At 35.2% G+C, this 12,703-nt stretch overlaps 1 long non-coding RNA gene across 1 annotated transcript in view; it reads left to right on the plus strand.

Moving 5' to 3' along the window:
* LOC113255056 (uncharacterized) overlaps positions 1-12,703 on the plus strand; it is an 86,476-nt gene that overhangs the window by 25,364 nt on the left and 48,409 nt on the right. The window contains exons 2-4 of the long non-coding RNA XR_006409469.3: positions 1,616-1,763; positions 3,224-3,279; positions 4,083-4,121. This is a non-coding gene — a long non-coding RNA (uncharacterized LOC113255056). The remainder of the gene's footprint in view (positions 1-1,615; positions 1,764-3,223; positions 3,280-4,082; positions 4,122-12,703) is intronic.

The following is a 12,703-nucleotide window of genomic DNA, read 5'->3' on the forward strand; positions in this document are numbered from 1 at the left end:
TATATTCCTATATATATACCACATCTTCTTTACCCATTTATCTGTCAATGGATGGATATCTAGGATCTTTCCATACTCTGGTTATTGTGGACATTGCTACTATAAGTATTGGGGGGCATGTGCTCCTTCAAATCACTATGTTTGTATCCTTTGGATAAATACCCAGTAGTACAATTGCTGGGTGGTAGAGTAGTTCCATTTTTAACTCTTTGAGGAACCTCCATACTGTTTTTGGTGTACTGGTGTACTGTTGTACAACAGTTTGCATTCCCACCAGCAGTGTAAGAGGGTTCTCCTTGCTCCACATCTTTGCCAACTTCTGTTGTTTCCTGAGTTACTCATTTTAGCCATTCTGACTGTGTGAGGTGGTATCTCATTGTGGTTTGACTTGTATTTCCCTGATGCCAAGTGATGTTGAGCATTTTGTCATGTGTCTGTTAGGCATTTATATACCTTCTTTGGAGAAATGTCTGTTCATGTCTTCTTCTGCCCATTTCTTGACTGGATTTTTTGTTCCAATTTTATTTCTTGTCTAATTATATAAAATGTAATGGTTTTAAATATTTTTTACTCATGCTTTCATTTCCTTCACGTATTTGTTCATATATCCTTTTAATTTCTAAGTCAAAACTTGTGCTTGTCTTTGTTGAAAACATTTTAAAAATAATATTGAGAGAAACTTTAATTGTCTATCAGTGACATCAGATCATTTTCCTCTTGATGTAAAATTATTCTAGATATTATTACAAATTTGATGGTAAATAGCTACATCATAATTTTAACTGTTACATAGAAATAATGTATTGCCTGAACTTTAATCAAGTGACACTTACTTCTGTTGTTTTCTCTCTTTTGAATGTTTTTTTTCATCTTTTTGGTGGGTATCTATTGAGAGGAATGAGAAGTATGCCTTTGATAAACATCTGGGAATATATAGGTAGGTTCTTTTAGTCTTCCATTAAAACTGAAAAATTAGGATTTCAGGTGACATTTTCATTGATAATTAAATCTCATATTTCCTGCCTTAAATAAATTTATGTGTAGTTTTCACATAAAGTTAAAAATAGGTAGATGATACCAAAAGCACAATAATGGAAACTTTGGTGTATTTGACCTCATCGAAATTTAAAACTTCTGCCCTGTGAAAGACCCTGTTAAGAACATTAAAATACAATTACAAACTGGGAGAAAATACCACAAATTACAAATTTAACAAATGACTTATATTTAAATAGATAGCTCTCAAAACTTACATTAGAAAAAATCCAATTAGTATATGGGCAAAAGACATAGAGACATTTTACTAGAAAGGAGATACAAATAGCAAATAAGCACATGAAAAGATGATCAACACTGACCTCATGTCTATTAGGGAAATGCATTTTAAAACCACAAAAAGATACCACCACACAGTTTTTCAAAGGCTAAAATAAAAACAAAATCAAAACAGGGGATGAGTTATTTAGAGGGAATATTGGTAGCTATAGTTACTGATACAAATAAAATAGATAATGTAAAATAATGTAAACAAATAACATACATCTATAATTAAATTGATGATAACATATTAAAGAATTCTAAACAAACATGCATGTAATATTTTTTCTCTGTGTAGGAACCACAGATGATGAACTTTCCTTTAGACTCATCATGTAACTGAAAGACTTATCAGGACCTTGATGCTTAGAGAAAATGTTAAAACTAGACACATTTCCTCATCTATTTTCACTGATAGCCATTATTGGAATATAGCACAGTATACGGTATGTACCTTTCTTTTTCTGCAGTAATTGAAAAGAGCTATGGTTCAGTAGTCCTTTTTATTTCCTTTTTTTTAAATTAAAAAAAATTTATGTCCTTTTTGTTTCAAATGTCTATAAAACTTCTAGGAAAGGGTAAGATAAAAAACATCATCCTTGCTTTTCCTTTCAGGGTGAGAGTTGGAAAATTTGGCCTGATATGAGGTTGATGACTAGAATATATTATGCTTTAAAAACTCCCATGGAGTGGTACCTGGGTGACTCAGTAGGTTGGGGATCTGCCTTTGGCTCAGGTCTTGATCTCCCGGGTCCTGGGATCAAGCGCTGCATCAGGCTCAGGGGGGAGTCTGCTTCTCCCTCTCCCTCTGCTCCTCCCCACTGCTCCTGCTCTTTCTCTCTTTCTCAAATGGATAAGGAAAAACTTTTAAAAAATTTCCATTGGAATGGAAATGGAAATGATTTAGTATGAAAAACTTAAATCTGGAGTTTTTTTTTTTTTTAAGATTTTATTTATTTATGTGACAGAGAGACAGCTAGTGAGAGAGGGAACACAGCAGGGGAGTGGGAGAGGAAGAAGCAGGCTCCCAGCGGAGGAGCCCGATGTGGGACTCGATCCCCGATCCCTGAACACCGAGATCACGCCCTGAGCCCAAGGCAGACGCTTAACCACTGCTCTACCCAGGCGTCCCTGGAGTTGAGTTCTTAAGGCAAAAAGAAATTTATTTGAAAAAGAGTTAAGTGGAATACCAAATCAAAATCATACCAATAAGCTATGTGCAGTTTCTATTTATTTCAATAAAATGTATATATATTTCAAAGCCATTTGACAATGTATGTGCAAAGCAGAGGTGAATTTACAGCTAGAATAATGAAACTTAAACTTTAGGGCCCCTCACTTGAGTGGGTTTTTTTCTAGGCTGACATGCTGGAAGAAAGAGTAAATTAGCATTTTATCTATATGAAATGATATTTCAAATAATTGATATTTTAAGAAGTGGTCAGAGAGTATCAGCCAAAAACTTTAAGGAAAAAAATGATTTATGGCAATTGTCAGATAATAAAAACTATTATTTAACTCAATTCTGTGAGGTTTTTGTTGTATTTTTCAGCTTTTTAAAATCTCTGATTTGTTTTGCTTTCTTTTCTAACTCTAAACAAATGTTCAATTTTGTATAAAACTCTGTATTTGTTACTTTTTTTTCATTAAAGAGAGGCCCGTGTATTGTTAAACTTCTAGCCTCCCAAAGCCATCAGATAGTTGATAGATTAAGAATAATGGAATTTCCAAAGTCAAATTTTCATAAAGGATGAGTTACATTTATATTTAAATAGTTTGATTTATGTAGATTTTAGTTGTCCACGTGTCGTACCAGATGTGCCATTTTAGATCAAACTGTATGATGCCACCTTGAAACACATAACCTTTTTATAGACAAATAAGCAAAATGAATTTCATATTGCAGGTTCAGATTTGTGTACCATTTCTCCTAATATGGATATGCTGTTTGTATTTCCAAAGGTAAGATTTTTGTTTTGCTAATTAAGGGTGATATTTTCTGTTTTTATCCCAGGTTAATTTCCTTCACCTTTTTATGCTCCCTGTCTTACTTTTTTTTCCCCCCTGTCTTAATTTTTCAGTTGTTTGAATTTTTAAGAAATTTTCAGGAATGATAAAACTTACTTTAGGAGCATAAAACATTGTCACAAGGGCAGAGGAATTGGAATCACCTTGAAAAGACAGAGTTTTTCATCAAATTCCAAGTATAGAAATCTTTTCTCTATTGTGAAACTTATATTAAGAATATTCATAGACACTTAATCTATGTCTTTTAAATGTTTCTTCTTTTATATTGTTCTTCAAAGAATTTCTAACCATAGCATTTCACTTGTATCTCTTTCTCATTTCTTTAAACAAAGTATTTATTGTCATTTCAAGAACACTAGCCTGGTGGTGTAAAATTCTTAGGACAGCTTGCTGTGAGGGGGGAATCTCTGCAGTATCCTGAGGGTCTAAGCATGCCACTTTTCCTCACTAGACTTTTTGGAGGCATTTCAGGGTAGTTGGGGCTTACAGCCAGACTGCCTGGGTTTAAATCCTGGCTTTGCCTTTCATTAGCTGGTGAATTTAGGCAGATCATTAACCTGTCTGTGCTTCTCTTCCTTTGTCTGTAAAATGCCAATAATAATCATACCCTTAAGATTGGTTAATATATTAAAAAGTGCTTTTATAGTGTGTGACATATAGTAAATACACAGTAGACGAGTTATTATGATAATGGTGCAAGAATAATAGATAATTTGGAGACTTTTGTTTCTCAACAGGGGTGGTACCAGGCCTCGTTTCTCTCCGGGAAGCTTCAGGTATTTTTCGAACATTGTGTACATCATTTTACCTGTCACACAGTCAGCAGACATAGAGGATTTGATCATATTTAGGGGAACTTTAAAAAGTATGATTACCTTATAAAAATGATTTATTAAAGATACGTTAACATAACATTAAGTCTTCCAAGTTTGTGTGAAAGAAAATCATGGGTAGGATTTGGATTGTGAACTAGATTGTGAGCACTGATTATTGATTAACTTTAAACATTTCTACTCTGAAATATTTTTTTGTGGAAACTTCTGGTGTAGAATCTTATTGTCTAGTTCTATGTCTCTTCTAAATGTATTTCTGCTTAGTTATATCAGACATTTTAAGTAAAAAAGTTTTTATAAACCCTATTATATGAAAACAAATTATTTGGCAATAGACAAAGATGCAGTCATTGAGTTGAGGGGAAGAAAGTATTTAGGGCCTACCAGGTAGGTTTGTAGGAGAGGATAGGAGAGGCAGAGGGTGAGCAGTGATGAAATTTGGCTCAACTGGATTGGGAAGGGCTTCTAAAGTGCTTGCTGATTTCAAGTTCAGGGTAGTAAGCAGCCTTTGTGAGTGTCTGAAGGAAGTGGAAGAGACGTTCTGAGACTCATTCAAGAAGAGTTTCATTTCTTCTGTGGTGGTGCCACCACATGTGGTAACTGCCTTGTGGAGAGGGGATGACGATAAGCCAGGATCGTGTGGTAAACCTGGTTGGTCAATTTGGATTCTTTTTATTTTATTTTTATTTTTATTTTTTTTAGTTTTAGAGGTAGAATTTAGTGATTCATCACTTTCATGTAACACCGAGTGCTCATTACATCAAGTGCCCTCCTTAATGTCCATCACCCAGTTACCCCATCCCCTCACCCACCTCCCTTCCAGCAATCCTTAATTTGTTTCCTAGAGTTCAGGGTCTCATATGATCTGTCTCCCTCTCAATTTTTCAATTTGGATTCTGTGACTAAATGAGTACAAGTGGCTTGTGTCCTAAAGTTCTTAATGCACAGGTTAAAGAATCTTTGCATTCAAAACAAATGACTGCGTATTTTAAAATATGGTTGAATCTCAAGATGAAAGAAGATTGTGGTTTCCAGATCCTATCCTAAAGAGTAGTTTAATCCTTTGATTGTGGAAAAACAGGAGGCCAACCAGAAACTTCTATTTGCAATTTTCCTTAATAGTTCATTAAAACCTCTCATCTTCCTATTTTGTGATACATTTGTAGTTCTGTAAATATACCATGGTATTTTGGAATGAGACAGGAAGCAGTAGGTGCATCTCTAATTATGACAGTCAGTGTGAGATGGCTGATAGGTATGCGCTGAGGAAGAAAAATGCCACATCGCGCAAAGAAATCTGTGTCATATAGTATGCTCAGACCCCCATTGCAAAATGCTCTTCTGTTGTGTATGTTTTGCAAGAGTCTTTTACAGTGTAGAATCTATGCTAAGAACATATAATGTACTACCCTGTTTCCATCCCTTTGCTTCAGGCTTGGGCTTATATTCTTTAGGATCTCTCATTTTAGAAACTAGTCTGAGGCAACCAGACCCTTGCTGCTTTCACCCCTTGAGAGAGAAAGGCAAAGGAAATAGAGTTATACAATGTAAAAAGGGAATTTAAGGAGACCAACAGTTTTCAAGCTACCTGAATACCTTCCTTCCTTCCTTCCTTCCTTCCTTCCTTCGTTCCTTCCTTTTTAAGGTCTAGAACCATTTAGATATATGTGGAACCCTAAGAGGAAGACAAGAGAAAGGCTGCTTTGGTGGAAGCATTGATGAGGCAGTGCTTTATCTTCTTCCTGGTTGTGATTCTGGAGAAAATAATTTGAAAACTGTTTAATTATATTTAAGAACAAGACCCAGATGTTTAAACAACTTGCTTCCGTTTCTGGTTTTGACTCCTGAGACAGTGTGAGTGTGCCTAAAACCCTTCTGGTAATGGGGAAGTTCTTGATATGGATTGCCAAACCCAGCCACTGAAGTTTTAAACTTTCTTCTTGAAGAAGTTTTAAACTTCTTCAAACTTAAGTTTGAATATGGTAGCAAAGTTATAGGAGTCAATTTTGTTACATGAGTCAGTTTAATTACTTTTTAAATAATTCAATGTAAGATCATATGTATTGTGCACATGGTTCTATTGCTGTAGAGTAACTGAGGAAAAAGTCTGGTGGATTTAAATTGACACATTTTAAGAAAAACCAAAAGCTTTTTATTTTCTAAGGCAAACCTTTATTGCACAACTGCAGGGCAAATTCATTAATTGAAGGTTTATAAATTAATGTACCAAAAATTGAAGAGTTTACCAAACTCTTATAAAAATCCTTAATTTGTGGAAAAAAAAATTTAGAGCTTCCTATACCAAAGCTATTTTCTTTTTCTTTTCTATGCTCTAAAGAAGAACATAAACCTGTAATTAGTAGGACAGTGTGTATGTAGTAGCATTACATTATCGTGAAATAGTTGCCTACTCTAGAGAGCTCTTGTTCCTCTAGAGGGCAATGCTTCACTTTTACATCACTAATCTAAGGAGAAATTTAAGAACAGCTTTCTTAAGAGACTAGAAATGGTTCATTCTGCTCATTCTCTCTCTTTAAAAATATATTGTAGAGTTGAGAGATTTAACAAGACATGCTTTTAAACAGAAAATATCCAAAATAATTAGAACTTCCATAAACTAATATTTGATTTGGAATTTTAGGGAAGCTATCTTTGGCTTGCTTTCTTTATTTTCTTAGAAAACATAGAAAGAGCTTGACCTATGCTCTAAATTTAGTTATAATTGAGTTCTCTTTTTCTGAAAGATAAACTTTCTTTTCCTCTTAAAAGACATTTTGATTTGAAGTTCCAGATTGACCACTTAACTTGCTAAAATACAGAACAAAATAAAAACAAAAAGCCAAAATAAGAACCAAAAGACCTTTCTTCTTTGTTCTACTCTTCTATTTATATTTTTCATGCTACTTTAAATTTTGGACTATTTCTGTTTTGCCTCAACCTTCTTTTTTTTGTGGTATTTTCACAAAACGAATGGATTTGATAAGAAAACAAAAGTCTTCTCCATCCCTTACAGCCTACTTTTATCTTCTCTTCTTTAAAAGCAAAACCACGTATATGAGTGTGGTAGGCAGAACTCTAAGATGGCCCCTAAAATATCTGGCCGCTGATGTACATATATTCCTTCATCCTATTATTCAAACACTAATCCAGGTACTGCTGTGAAGGGATTCTGCAGATATAATTAAGATTCCAAGCAGTTAATAAAACTTAAAATAGGGAGATTATCTGGGTGGGTCAGACCTAATCATATGAGTCCTTTAAATATGTGTTTAGAAATCAGAGACAAGTCAGACAGATTTGAAATGTTTAAGGGGTTCAATTAAAGAAGTTCTCCATTGGTGGTTTGAGATGGAGGTGGCTGTGGTGCAAGGACCTGAGAGTGGTCTCTGGTTTCTGAGACTGATCTCTGGTTGATAGCCAGCAAGAAAACCAGGACCTCAGTCCTGCAATCCCAAGAAACTGTATTCTGGAAGTGGACCCTGAGCTCAGATGAGAATGAAGCTCAGACAACACCTTGATTTTAATTTTGTGAGTTCCTGAGTAGAGGACCAGTCAAGCTGTGTATACACTTCTGACAACAGAAGTGTAGGACAATAAATGAGTGTTGTTTAAAGGCTCTAAGTTTGTGTTAATTTGTTTTACAGCAGTATAAAACTAATAAAAATCAACATAAGTAAATTCCTTTAACATTGTTCTAAAGAGTTAACTTGAAAAGTGAAAGCTGTCATATGATCTGATGCTGAAACAGTAATGTTCAACATTTGAGTATTTGCCATACCCTGTTATGGTGGTAGCCAATATCCATGCTCCCTTTTTCCTGGTAACATTCCTTGTTGGGTTGACCTCCTGCCTATCTCCAGAGGTGAGACTTAGTTAGCTCGAGTCATTTGATAGCACACGTGATCCAAACTGGTCCACTAAGAGTAAAACTAAGGAGGATTTTGGTGGGAATCCTAGGGCACATACCGTCCTTTCTCTTCTGAATTTGGTGATGTGAGTATTGAGGTTTGCAGGTACTGATGTTCCAAGGGAGATCTTGAAATTTCTCAGAGCCTGTCATATACAGCTTGAAGATTAAACCAGAAGAAGCAAAGCTAAGAAAAGGATTCTGGTTATGTTTGAGACTTGGATCAAGCTGTGTGTGAATATAAATCTACTCCTTGACTGTTCAGTTATATGGGCCAATAAAACTTTCTCTTCCTTTAAGAATTTTTTTGTTTGAGGGCGCCTGGGTGGCTCAGTCGGTTAAGCATCTGACTCTTGATCTCAGCTCAGGGCTTGATTTCAGGACTGTGGGTTCAAGCCCTATGTTGGGCTCCATGCTGGGCATGGAGCCTACTTAAAAAAGAAAAAAAGCAAAAAGAGGAATTTTTTTGTTTAAGCTTATTTGCATTGAATTTCTTGTTTCTTATAACTGAAAAAATCCAAACTGATAGATCAGTCATTGTCTTACTAATTTTCACGATAGCTTTCTCCATCTTTTCATAGAATATATTCTAGACTAGTAATCTCTTATCATCTAGACATATTTTCTTTTGTTTTTGTCTAGACTTTTAGGTCTAGAGATAGAAATTGGTGAAAAAATTATGATAAAATATCATACATTTATTATTTTTATATTATCCAATTGGCAGTTCAGGAAAATAGATTATTTTGGCTTCTATTATATTTCTATCATAACACATGTTTGGAGAATATTAATTCATTATTGGCTTTGCCTAATATTTGTCCTTTCAGAAATGATGTCAATAAAGTAGAACCAATTTTGTTTAAAGGTTTTGTTTCAAGCTAGTAAAAATGTAAACCATACAAGTCTCATCGATTGCCATTATAATTGCCTATAATTCTGTTGACAGAAACATGTTGGAGATAGTTGTACATGAAAAAAATATTTGTCTTATTTAAAGATGAAAATAATTGGTTTATATTGCTAAAACTAGTATTCAGTGCTTCTAATAACAATCTTATTAGAAGAAGTGAATAGATTGTATGATACAAAATGTGACATTGCAAGAATAATACTTCCTCTTTAATAATTTTTAAAGTACTTTGAAATGTGTGTGTTTTAAATATACGTGTGTGTATTGAAAGCTTTGTGGGTTTTTGTTTGTTTACATGTTTTTTATGCTGTAATATCTTTTCTTTTGCTTGCAGGCATTATTTTGCCAGAATGTAGTTGTGACAACTGACCTTATTGGTCTTTTTTCCTACCCGAACTAACCCTTCTCCGAGAGTATCTTACATTAGTATCTTAGCAGGTAGAGTTGACTCAAATGGAGTACAGCAAAAAAAAAAAAAAAAAAAAAAAATTTCCATTTCTGTAAATTCTAAGAAGTAATTTTGGGGTGAATAAAATGTACATGAGGTATTTCGCCTATTTTTTAGATTTCTTAAGGAAAGACTATGAAGGGAATCTCTAGCATAAGAGATACATATTTTCATTATACGAATTTCAAATGAAATTTGACTATTCTTATAAAATAAAGTAGAATACAAGTTAAGTGAGAAGGGTTTATTATTGATATGGGAATTAGGAGGAGCCAAATAATTTTCTTTTTTTTTTTAATTGCAAAGATGGATTTATAGAGGAAGATTTAATTTAAAGAGGGAATATAGGGTGAAATGATTTGGAGTGGCATGACAGAGGGGGGAGCATCTGCAAAAGATCCCTGAGGTAATGGATTGATTAAAGACATGGCAAGAAAGGGCAGAGGGGCAGAAGGGATGACACCTAATGTGCATCTTTCAGATCAGGGAAATTGCATAAAGTGATAAAAATCCATAACCAAGAACAAAACATGTTAGATATTATTTGTGGTCAGAGAACAAGAATCACTGGCAAATTAATGGATCAAATAATGAGATGGATGTTGAATTAGCTTGCTAGAGTTGCCATAGCAAAATGCCACAGATTTGGTGTCTTAAACAACAGACATTTAGTTTCTCAGAGTTCTGGAGGCTAGAATTATGAGATCAAGGTGTCAGCAGGGTTGCTTTCTTCTGGAAGTCACTCTCTGTAGCTTTCTTCTTCCAGTGTTTTCACGTGGTCTTCCTTCTGTGTGTGTCTTTGTCCTGTTTCTTCATATAAGGACATCAGTCGTATTGGATTAGGGTCCACCCATATAACCTCATTTTACCTTGATCATCTCTTTACAGGCCCTACTCCCAATACAGTCACATTCTGAGGTAGTAAGGGTGAAGACTTCAACATATGAGTTTGTGGTGGGAGGGGATACAGTTCAGCCCATAATAGACATGTTTACTTCAAGCTGACTATGAACTTAGCCTAATATGGTGGCTGTGGGAATAGAAGGGAACAGATTAGCCAATAAAAATAAGAATCATTAAGATGAATTATTTAGAATACAGGATAGATGCATCTTTTTAAAACTTCAAAAAAAGGAAAAACCTTATTTTGAACGGGAAAATATATTTGAACCTGTGACTTTTGAGGCAATGAAGGACTTCAGGTTGTTCCATAGATAAATGGTATTGGAGACCTGGAGAAATGGATCTAGGACAAATTTAAACCAAGGGCTTCCTAAGGAACATTATACCTTCATTTCTTCTAGCCTCACAGTGAACATTCAGGAATGTGCTAGAGTTTTTAACACCAGCGACTACCTTGTATAGCAAGTAAGCACAGAGAAGAATCATTTGAAGTAGTGATGAGAATGGCAAGGCCAAACTACTCACCCTTCATGGAACTCTTTCTTGTACTATTTGTTTTTGTGGGGACTTGGGGGTATGGGGAGCCTATTCCTTTATCTGTGTTATTTCTCACTTTGTGTCACTATTTCTATAAATTTCCATACTCTTTGATGGCTAGATTTATTTATTTATTTATTTATTTATTTATTTATTTATTTATTTATTTTTTGAGAGAGGGAGGGTAGAGAGGGTAACAGGGAGAGGGAGAGGGAAACTCTTTTTTTTTTTTTTTTTTAAGATTTTATTTATTTGACAGAGAGAGACACAGCGAGAGAGGGAACACAAGCAGGGAGAGTGGGAGAGGGAGAAGCAGGCTTCCCGCTGAGCAGGGAGCCCGTTGTGGGGCTCGATCCCAGGACCCTGGGATTGTGACCTGAGCCAAAGACAGACGCTTAACGACTGAGCCACCCAGCACCCTGAGAGGGAGACGCTTAAGCAGGCTTTAAGCCTGACATGGAGCTGATGCTGGGCTGGATCCCACAGCCCTGAGATCATGACCTGAGCTGAAATCAAGTTGGACACTTAACCGACTAAGCCACCTGGGTGCCCCTGTTATATTTTTCTGTTGGCATATTTTTAATCAACATCTCATAATCCCATGTAACAAACATGATAGGCTTGATAGTAGGCCAGAATAGGTATCATTCATTTAAGCAAACACTCACCGAGTATCAAATGGTACCTATTTGAAGAATACTCTTTGGTAGGTAATAGTATAAGAATGTGAGTTGTCAATGGAAATAAAAGAAAAAAAAAAAGAAAATTTAGCTCCATAGGATGACTTCACTGAGGAGTGGTGTGAAATGTCTCAGAAGATCTTTTTATAAGGCAGGAAAATATCTGGGATTGTGGAGTGCCACCTAAACTAAGAGAGTAAAAATCATGAAATGCTGGCCAAAAACAATTAAGAGGATTTGGCAGGTAGGAGGATATTGATGTTTTTAAGACAATACTTCTTGTGTGGTGAGGATGGGGATGTTGGTGGGGGTTTCAGTCAGTATACATTGAGATGGAAAGGTGTTGTAATCAGTGAGAAGAGTTTCAATTTTACCCTTCACAAAATTTATCATGATCTTTTCTAAGATGTCTAACATGCTCATTTGTTTTTTATGGCTTACCAAACATTTTGAACTATCTTTATATTTCACCCTAGGCTATAGCTAGTATTTTAAATAATATTTAAAGATCAAATTATGATTAAACCAAAAACTGCAGTTGTGCTTTTCATTGGTTACTTCAAAATTCCGTGCTTGGGTAAGCAGAGAGAACATAGGATTCTTATAGTCTCAATCCATGTCTAATTTTTTGGCTCTAAGCCTTATTCAAATCTGTTTCCAGGACTTTGGGGCTAAACATTTAATCCATGTTTATTTCCTTGAATAAGTGGCAGTATAAATTTTATGGTAGAATCAGTTCAGATGGAAAGGATCAGAGCCAGGTATGGGATTACTACCCCAAGAGTGGTGAACTAGGGCCAAGGTCTGCAAGAGAGGGGAGACCCAGGTAGTAACACTTGATCACCACGGGGAGGGCTTTCTCTAGCTGAGGGTGAAGCCAGAGGGCCTGGTTGGATGGCACCTTTTCTTTCATGAGAACAGAATAACTCTTCTTCTAGATTATTTAAAAAAAATTAATATCAGATTCTGTTGTACTGCAAAGTGTTTTCAGTGGAATTATTTTCCTTTTAACTTTTGCTTTTATATTTTAGTTATTCGTTTCACAATTGTTGTGGAATGTGCCAGGCACTGTTTAACATACTTGGTGAACAACTATGAAAATCTCTACCAGACTAGAACCTACATTACAACAGGAAA

The sequence above is a fragment of the Ursus arctos genome, unplaced genomic scaffold (genome assembly GCF_023065955.2).
Source record: "Ursus arctos isolate Adak ecotype North America unplaced genomic scaffold, UrsArc2.0 scaffold_5, whole genome shotgun sequence".
NCBI classification, from domain to species: domain Eukaryota; kingdom Metazoa; phylum Chordata; class Mammalia; order Carnivora; family Ursidae; genus Ursus; species Ursus arctos.